This window comes from Sinocyclocheilus grahami, unplaced genomic scaffold (assembly GCF_001515645.1).
Source record: "Sinocyclocheilus grahami isolate Dianchi unplaced genomic scaffold, SAMN03320097.WGS_v1.1 scaffold528.1, whole genome shotgun sequence".
NCBI lineage: Eukaryota > Metazoa > Chordata > Actinopteri > Cypriniformes > Cyprinidae > Sinocyclocheilus > Sinocyclocheilus grahami.
The window spans coordinates 722,281-733,180 of record NW_015505707.1 but is presented as its reverse complement, the minus strand read 5'-3'; positions in this window follow the sequence as shown (position 1 = coordinate 733,180).

The following is a 10,900-nucleotide window of genomic DNA, read 5'->3' as shown; positions in this document are numbered from 1 at the left end:
ATTTTTAACTATAATAATCAACACTCAAATAAAAAAAAAATTGCATGCAAACATATAAATTGCACTCAATGCATTTTTCAAATGATCGTCTAAATTATACAGTTTCTATTTGTTGTTGAAATATAATCATTTACACAGTGGCTATCATAACTTGTTTAATAAAAGATTTATTTAAATATAGCCTACATTAAATAATTAAGACATCACTAACAGGTAAAGTAAAATATAATGAGTATATAGTCTAATATTTGGCGAAATGCTCTTCTCTAGACTTCATTTCTCTGGTGAACTAACGAGCTGTGGACACTCATGAGGTAGGCCTAAATGAAATGCTACGTGATATTTTGTTTACGAGCCGTTTTAATCACATCTTTCCGCAAGTGAAACACTGATTGTGCGATTACATGAGACATGTATGTTAATTCACGTATATTTCACATTAAAACTATTAGTAAAGAAGAGGAAGGGATGATCGCGCTCACTCTCGATCCTGAACTGAGGTGTTTATATATCTGTCGTGGCGCATCAAAGAGTGCCAAAACACCGTTTATTGTCTGAATTTCCGGAAAAAATTTTACATTTTCAGTACGAATATGTGTACCGTTACACCCCTATTTGTTATCATATTATTTATTATCATAAAACACAATTACACTTGTTTGCAATTTTACAGTTTACTACACTTCGTCATTCTTCGAGTTATTTACCAATAGTGCCTAATGAATGGCGCATTCTGGCGCATTCTGACAGGGTGTTAACGTAAATGATGATATTCAGAGAGTTAAACGACTTGGCACAAGCTGATTGGTTCATGCAGCATATGCAGCCAATGAGCTTACTCCCTTGCATTTACATGGCTGGCTTGCATTCACTTGAGATTCCTGCAGGGTGCTTACAGAGTTCTCTGAAACCCTCCACCTTCCCCAGCTCCACCTGTATAGATCTGCTACGGGGTTATTTTATATGCTATTTGTGCAGCAGCAGTGTGTCTTAAATACTCATGGCACCGTATCGCCGTATGCATTGGCAGTAGCAAGTTCCTGTACTTGCTTGCAGCAGCAGCAATAATCTACAACTACAGCAATAACCAACAGCAGCAGCAATTCAGCAGCAGCGTAGCAGATCTGTTCCGCCAAAACCAAATACATTGTCATATCCATCACCATGCTAAAATGTTCCGAGAGTTGTCATGATTGAAATATATTTTTGGCTAACATTTCCATTAAATTCTGAATGTTCTCTTAAATGTCCAATTTTTTAAAATGCTGGTCATGCAAACACAGTAACACTGCTCTAAGTGAATGAAAACATCCTGCAAAGTTTTAAATCTGAAAGTGCACCGTGTATAAAGTTATTGTCTCTCAAAAGAAGGAGTCGACTCTGAATCATAGAAACGAGTCGTTTTTATGAATCCCAAGCCGTTTCATGTTGACGTCAACATGAAACATTAGCATATTGCCCGCCCACTTGTTGGTGTTTTCGCTTTGGTCTGAATGAAAATGCAAATTTATTCTTTGCCACTAGGTGCCACTTTTGGAGCGGAAAAATAGTGGTTTCCACGGTAACACATGATGAAATGAAAATGAGACCAATTGGACCAATCTCCGCAGATTAGCGTCATTCATTTAATCAAAAATGAATCGTTGAACGAATCGTTTGGGAGTCATTGAGCAAATAAGGTAAAAATAAATACATATTATAAGACAATGAAAGTGTTTTTTGACCTTACATGCATTCAAAATATGAACCTTTCATAACCCATAAAATGGGCACTTTAAATGTTTGACAACATTCCAAACAAAACATTTCGTGAAAAACAAAAGATCTATGAACGATGCATGAATTTTTGTGCTAATGTTTTAAGAACATTATTAAATTCCAGAGCACTTCGAACGACCGTTCCATTAATGTTACTGGAAGAACGTTTGTTCATAACTTTGAGAAAACCTTGCCAGAACATTCTGAGAATGATCCCTGATAGCTGGACAGAAATTCTGATCACAAATTCTATATGCGAAATGTATCATTTTAAAATTTTAAACAAAAAATTTTTTTTTTTTACATGTATCTAGGTAGGCAGCAAACTAGGTTTTAGAACATGCAAAGATGCACATTTAAGTTCGACTAGCAAAAAAGTCATTGTCTTTCTCAAAAATATTTAGGTAGGCAAGACAAACGCTGTTTTCCTGGTTCATGCCATTCCCAGTGTAAGCCGCATCTAATTATATGAACATCTGAAGGAGCGATTGAACAGCAGTATCTGAATGACTACAGGCTGTTATAGCATTAATCACTAATAAATCCCACGTGCCCTTTGGAGTAACACATCTTTCTAGCGGTAGCGGAATAACCCGCTGGGAGTAACAGTTGAACGGCAGGTGATGCCGAGGGGTGTCGAGCGTTAATTTCACTGGCGGTTCATACTGCATGTTCAGTGCTATTGAAAGCAGCAGCATCTTCTGACAGAGCTGTGAGATGCTCTTTTATAGCAGCAGAGCTCCAAGAGGCAGGACTGCGCTGATGAAAGTGAAGACGCCTTGTTTTTGTTCTTGTGGCAAAATCTCATAGTATTTGCCGTTTCCATTCTTTCATAAGACAACCAGCAGGATATTAACTTTTAAGTGCATTGCTGTATGGTTACTGTAGGTGGTTTCTTACTGTCTATGATATTCTAGTTTCCAGATATCAGCTTTTACACATTTTCTCAACCAAAATTGGTGTGAAATGCATCATTTAAAAATTTTAAACAAACATTTTTTTTTTACATGTATCTAGGCAGCAAACTAGGTTTTAGAACATGCAAAGATGCACATTTAAGTTCGACTAGCAAAAAAGTAATTGTCTTTCTCAAAAATATTTAGGCAGGCAAGACAAACGCTGTTTTCCTGGTTCATGCCATTCCCAGTGTAAGCCGCATCTAATTATCTGAACATCTGAAGGAGCGATTGAACAGCAGTATCTGAATGACAGCAGGCTGTTATAGCATTAATCACTAATAAATCCCACGTGCCCTTTGGAGTAACACATCTTTCTAGCGGTAGCGGAATAACCCGCTGGGAGTAACAGTTGAACGGCAGGTGATGCCGAGGGGGTGTCGAGCGTTAATTTCACTGGCGGTTCATACTGCATGTTCAGTGCTATTGAAAGCAGCAGCATCTTCTGACAGAGCTGTGAGATGCTGTTTTATAGCAGCAGAGCTCCAAGAGGCAGGACTGCGCTGATGAAAGTGAAGACGCCTTGTTTTTGTTCTTGTGGCAAAATCTCATAGTATTTGCCGTTTCCATTCTTTCATAAGACAACCAGCAGGATATTAACTTTTAAGTGCATTGCTGTATGGTTACTGTAGGTGGTTTCTTACTGTCTATGATATTCTAGTTTCCAGATATCAGCTTTTACACATTTTCTCAACCAAAATTGCAGAGCGCAGTGTCCACCCAAAACAGCCTAGCAACCACAATAGAAGTAGTGATGCTTGCCTTGGCACAAGCAAAAGGATTTCATGGAATTAAAGCACCCTAAAGTCAAAAGAAAAAAAAAGATTTTGCTTAATGGCACAAAAAAAAAGCTTCATTTTCAAGATTTTTTTTTTTTACTTATTTTTTTAGTGCAATTATTATTAGTAGTTTTTTTTTGCATTTTGACATGGTGACAATTAAACACATTTTTGTGTCAAATGCAAAATGCAAAAAACTGTACAATTTCAATTTAGTTGTCTGCATTAAATTGACATTTGTAAAGCACACTACAAATGCAATAAGCAATGTTTTTCACAGATGCAACTTAGTAAAATACACTTAACTAAGTTCAGTACAATTAGTAAGTACATATTTATAATTGTTTTATTATTATTTAATTGAGTGTTAAATTACTTTCAGATTTTTTTGCATGTTCATGTACCAAAAAAAAAAAAAGTAATAATAATAAAAATATGAACATTAAATTGAATCAACAATACACACTAATGGGTCTTTCTCTTTACTCAAAAATGCAAAAAATAACACAATCTCTTAAGTCAGTTCTATGCAATGCATGCTGGGAACAAAAAAATCTACCCATGCAGTTTCAGTGAATGCAAAAATTATTAATTTAGTCCAACACAAATGGACTAAGAAAACTTCAATTTAATGTTTAAATGGACTGAACACAACAAAATTAAGCTGTATATAAGCTCCCTATGGCTCATTTTAAGTGAATTAATTTTTCCCAGTGTATACATCATGTTAGTATTTGTAAATAATTTATGGTGATTTAATTAGAAATCTGGACCGCATGATTTTTTGATTATTGTATTACGATGCTTAAGTTTCTCGCAAAACACATCATTTAGATTTTGGGGTTTACATATTTTGGTACAGTCATACAAACACTATCAATAATATGTACACACTCAAAAGAGCCAAGACTCTGAAAATAAACTTTAAACAGTAAAAGCATCAGGCAACAGTGGATATTAAGTAATATGATCTTAGTAACAATATCAAACTATGGAAGCATTTGAAGGTTTGCCTTAATGATATTTCAATAACAAATAGTGCATACAATATGATTTCAAATCTATCCATTGCTGTGCTGTTTTTCATGTCATTTAAAAAAAAAAGCTAATATCTATCAAAATCAGACATTGATGACATTGGTCAAATGTTCTCATTAAATGCACATTACGTAGCCAAAGAGGTTAAATGCATCTCATGGCAACAGGTTCGAGGTCAATAATACATTTAGCATCAGATACAGCATAATTTTCATATGCAAGCAATTTGAAATGCCTCTCACTAGCTAACTTCATAAGAACAAGGACAGATGTCTGTTCTGTTCCCTACAAATGTGAGCATTTAAAGAGCCGTCGCTTGCTTTGTTTCTGCTCAGTGGACCCACCGAAACTGCTGTCTGCTTTCATATTTCAAGATGATGATTAGAAATTAGCCAGCCCATTTTAATTTCCTGGACAGAAAGACATAATTTTGTGTCCTCCTCTGATTTGTTCGGTTTCATTTTTTAAATCTTCCTCTGATGAATAGGTCACATAATTAGGATCCCCAGCAACTTATTTTTCTAAAAATTATGGGGAAAAAAAGTGATTAGCAAATTAAAGAAATGCACACACATACGATGGGGAAAAACTTCATTAATTAAAAGTGCACAAGAACATGTTGCCAACCATGCAAACTTGCAGGCAACGTGACTATATCTGTGAATAATTATGAGACCAACTTTAATGAGAAGAAGCTCTTGGGACCAATCAGCGTGAACGTGCATTATCCGCTCCTCATGTATAAATAGACACCTGCTGTAAGTGATTAATAGATAATTAAGTGGCACTCCATATTTGAGTTTTACATATCAGCACATGATTCCTGCAGAAAAACAACTGACGGTGTTTTCTATTACTTTAGGCATGTCACCGCTGCTGCCAAGCTATTAAATTTAATAATATCCAACTTATGCCAGTACAAGACCAACATAACCATCAAGACCAGTTCCCATTGGTTTCAGAAGGGCTCAAAGCTGAGGAACTTTGTTCTGCTGTTTCATAACACATAAGACTTAAAGGAATAGTTCAGCCAAAATTGCTCATCCTCAGGTCATCCGAGATGTAGAGGAGTGTGTTTCTTCATCAGATTTGGAGAAATGTAGCACTGCATCAGTGTCTCAGCAATGGATGCTCTGCAGTGAATGGGTGCCGTCAGAATGAGAGTCCAAACAGCTGATAAACACATCACAATAATCCACAGCACTCCAGTCCACCAGTTAACATCTGGAGAAGACAAAAGCTGAAACAAATCCAGCATTAAGATGTTTTTAACTTCAAACCATTGCTTCTGGCCAAAATATGAGTCCATAATCCATAATAATGCTTTCCATTGTGTTTTAAATATGTCAGATGTTTCCTTGAGGAAGAAAAACAAAAAGATTTTCTTTCTTTTTTTAATATAATTGAATACTTATAAACCAAATCATTATTAAACTAAATAATGTCAAGTGAAAAGAAACTGGGATGCACTTTTGTTAAAGACGACAATGACGAGGAAGTCTTACTCTCTTGAGCCTCTTTAGTTGGTTTCATAAGCCAAGGAAACTCTTCAGAATTGTTTATATGAATCTCAATATTCTGGTGACTCATTGTGGAACACAGACATCCTGATATCACATTAAAGGAACGGAGAAACGCACACGCTTCCTTCGTCTCATTTTAAAGCCTGAAGCTGATCATTTGGTTTCATTCCAACATTTCTGAGAAAAAAGTTCCCCTCAACAAACTTTTATCAGAAAGGTGCTCTCATATCAACTAAACTGGTCTGGCTGCTGGTTTGATTAGGAGGTTTTATTCAGGTGTCCTAACACAAGTAACAACAGGTTGACTTTGAGTGTGTTTAACCAACATCTTAATTTTCAACATTAGATCTAACGTTTTACCACTTCAACCCATACAAACATCATGCTTTTCATCAAGTTTGTCTTTTCTTTTGCACTAAATGACGGTTGCTTTGAAATGTTATTATCTAATGCAACGGAAAGCATGTAAATTAAGTTTCTGAATGCTTTTTTGCTAGGAAACACATGCATCACACATCATGCGATGATAATCTGCTCCCACAAACCCCAGAAAGTGGATTTTAAACTCTCTGGCGTTTAGAGATAACATGAAGTCAAACAGTGATTAATTAGACAATCACAATAAGTAACAAAACACCCAGCGGGCACATTAAATACCAAACTGGCTCCAGGAAATAGTAAGATAAACACATTTGCTGGAGCTATATGGGCCACATACAAATAAGTTTTGGAAGTGTATGGAGCTTATAATATGACAAAACTATTTGAATTGTGTAAATTTGAATTATTGACAAGTGTCATTTAACAAAACTGAATTTTATCTTGCATTTAACATAGTTCTGAATAACTTGAATATTGAACATTTGAAATTTAACACAATTTAATTTATAGCATTTTTTTTTAAATAGACGTGTTTTCAAACAGCGGATTTTTTGTTCTGAGTTGTTAGACTGCAAATATACAGTTTTTAAAAATACAGCTTCATGATCTCGTGGCCACGACATATTATCACGCTCCCACGAGTTAATATGACGTTCCCCAAAAAATAAATATCTCGTGGCCATGACGTATTATCACGTTTCCTAGCCTAAGTGAACCGAACATGTCCGCTCCGGTCACCATAAATGCTTCGTTCGACTTTTCGGAGATCATCTACTCTTCCCTGTGGATAACCTCTGACCTACTTTCTGTACGATCTATAGTTTTTGTATTAGTGATAACCATATTTATGAGAAGTTCTCATTCTATACACACTTAAAAATAAAGGTTCTTTATTGGTATTGATTATTGAAGAACCTTTAACATGCAAGGAACCTTTCTGTTGCAAGGCTCTTTATAGTGGAAAAACTTTCTTTAGATTATTAGAATGTTTTTTTAACCAAGAAGAAATTATTCTTTTAAAAACGGATCACCGGGGAGCCCAAAACTGTTCTTCTGTGGTATTCACTCTTAAAAATATAGGTTTCAAAATAATCTTTTGTGGAATGAAAAGGTTCCATGGGCAATAAAGGTTCTACATGGAACCATTAACAGCAATTAAGAACCTTTATTTTTAACAGCACTGCTGCAAAAACATCTTTTGGAACCTTGAAAACCTTCCATTGCATAAAAGGTGGAAAAATCATCTTCAAGGTTCTTTTAACTGAAAGGTTAAAACCGAAAGGTTTTTTGGGGGAACCCAAAAGGGTTCCCTAAACTCCCCCAAACTCATTTTAGGAACCTTTTCGTTTAAGAGTGTAAGTGATTATACTGTCTGGAACCTGTGATAATTGACAGCATTAACTGCAATATTTCTGATGTAAACAACAAACATGAACGCCAACGGTTTCTTCTGTTTTGTGCAATTTTTGACCAAACTAATATTAGCCACCACATGTATATTACTATTCGTAAACCACCAAATAACATGATCAATAGAAAACGTAAACATCTCTTCTAAATTTGAATTGCATGACAGTGATTGCAGCAGACAAATAGCCCTGAATTTTGTGAATAAGTGCAATCCATAACAAGTCTACGTTACATGGAAAGTTGGTGTGTTTTAACTGAAAAACTCACAGCACAGCACTATAGCAGCACATTTAGCACCTGGCTGAAGTAGATTGCATGTTTTTTGAGTTGCAATACCGCATATATTTCCACAATTGTTTGGTGAATTCGCTCCACCCACACACACTTTCTCATCGCAGGACCCAGTTCTTCTCTCTCTCTCTCACACACACACACACACACACACACACACACACACACACAAGAGAAGAGATAGCAGTTAAACTTGAATTCCCCTGCTGCCCCTGTGTGGGATTAAAGTCGGCGCAGGTGAGAGTGTCTCTGAGGAATAATTACAAACGGATGTGTGGAGGTAGATTGAGAGAGAGAGAGAGAGAGAGAGAGAGAGAAAGAAAGAGAGAAAGGCCACAAATAACCGCTTCCAATGGCTGATCATATTTTACCTCCTCATTAGCAGAAAAGCAGAATGCCGCAATTACTTTGACGGAGTGGCACGTCTTGACCGAGCTGAGAGCCGTATGAAAAGATGTGTGCATTTCTACCCACTCACTGGCTGAATTTCATTTGATGAAAGAGCTATGTGTGTGTGTGCGTGTGTGTGTGTGTGTGTGTGAGCAGAGACAGAGACAGAGACAGACAGGCAGACAGACAGACAGGTTATTTTCACACTCATATAGATTTCAAATAGCTTAAGGTTTGAGCTTGCATGTAGACTCAGGCTGGAAAAATACTACAGTATACAAGCAACACAAATGCAGACACTGTTGCTGAGAATCCAAGAGCATTATGAACTACAATGCATTCTAAAAAATGTAAAACACAAAGGCGCATGAACCTAACCTCGTGTAGCAAGTCGTTTATGCATTTGCATACACTACATGCATAGGGTAGGTTTCAAGACTCCTGAGAAGAACCTGAGCTGCCCTGCCATACAGCTTATTTATTTATAAAATAAATATATATATATATTTATTTATTATCAATAAATGTATTATTTATTATTTCAAAATATACGAAAAGGCTAAAAATATATACATTATTGCTAACATACATTTTAAAAATAGATTTACATAAATATTCTCAACCAATATATTTTGGCCACTTTTGTATATTTTTGAAAATATATTTTTTAAAAGCATTTAAAATATATTTTGCACTTCATATATTTCAATCTGAGAAAATATATTTGCATAACAAATGCGTAAAAAAAATATGAATATAAAAAACATATTTAAAAAAAAATAGAAAAAAATTAAAGTTAATGTTTTAGTGATTTGTTTAGTAATGTTTTTGTCATTTATTATTTTTGTATTATTTTATTATGTTTTTATTTTTTCAGTAAAAAATTAAGTGCCATCCATGCCTTTATATCGTCAAGACAATCAAGTAGTGGTCTGACAGTGTCATTCTTTCTAAGTGGCACATAAATCTGGCTATCATCCGCATAACAATGAAATGACAAGCCATGCTTCCTGATTTTTGAACCTAGGGGGAGCAAATAAAGAGAAAAAAGTATAGGGCCTAAAACTGAGCCCTGCGGTACCCCACAAGCGAGAGGAGCCGAAGAGGACACAGAGTCACCACAGCTAACACAGAAAGTCCAGCCTTTTAAATAGACCTGAACCATTTGAGCGCTATGCCCTTGATGCCCACCCATTGCTCCAGATGAGAAATTAAGATTTCATGGTCCACAGAGTCAAACGCAGCAGTTAAATCAAGAAGCACCAGAATAACACAATCACCAGCATCAGTGGCTAAAAGGATATCATTAAAAACTTTTTAGAAGTGCAGATTCTGTGCTGTGTAGAGTTTTAAAACCGGACCGGAAAACTTCAAGAATATTGCGATCTTTCAGATAGGCCATTAATTGACTACAAACTATCTTTTCGAGGATTTTTTAAAGAAAAGGTAGCTTGGAAATAGGTCTAAAATTTGCAAGATCTGTAGGATCCAGACCAGGTTTTTTTAATCAGAGGTTGGACTTCTGCGTGTTTAAACTTTTCTGGGACCACACCTGATGATGGACTGCTATTAACAACTGCAAGAACAGATGACCCTACATTGGGAAAAACCTCCTTGACAAGTCGAGGAGGGACAGCATCATATGGAGAACCTGAGGGCTTCAGATGACCAACAATCTCATATAATACTGACAAAGTCACAGGCTCAAACTTGTCAAAGACAGCAGAGCAGAGGACAGAGACTGAAGGATCATAAGAAGGAGGTGAGATAAGAGCCCTGGTAGAAGTAACCTTATCAATAAAAAAGTGAAGAAAATTTTCACAAATAGCAGAGGAGGCATCAACACAGACCGTTTGTGGGACATGAAGAACTGAATCGATCGTCTTAAACAAAACACAAGGTTTGTTACAGTTTGACAAAATAATTTCAGAGACATAATTTCTTTTAGCATCTTTCACAGTTTTCTGATAATAACACCAGCAGTCTCTTAGTATTTGAAACGACACATGCAATTTGTCCTTTTTCCATTTGCGCTCAGCCGTACGGCACTCACGTCTGACAGCAGGAACTGTGTCATTCAGCCATGGCTCAAATTTAGTTTTTGGCTGCCTGATTTTCAAGGGAGCCACCCCTTACGAAAAAGAAGTTTATTCAAGTGTGCTGTTAGTATACTTCTTTTCAACTAAAAATAGGAAAGTATACTTTTAGTCTACTTTTTATGTACTTCTCAGAAATGGGCTTTATGTACTTCTCAGAAATATACTTAAAATGACATTTAAGTATACTTGACTTATACTTAGAAAAAGTCTAAATATATTTTAGCTATAATTGTGCTCCTAGAATCCGTGTTTTCATTGTTATACTGTAGGGGGCG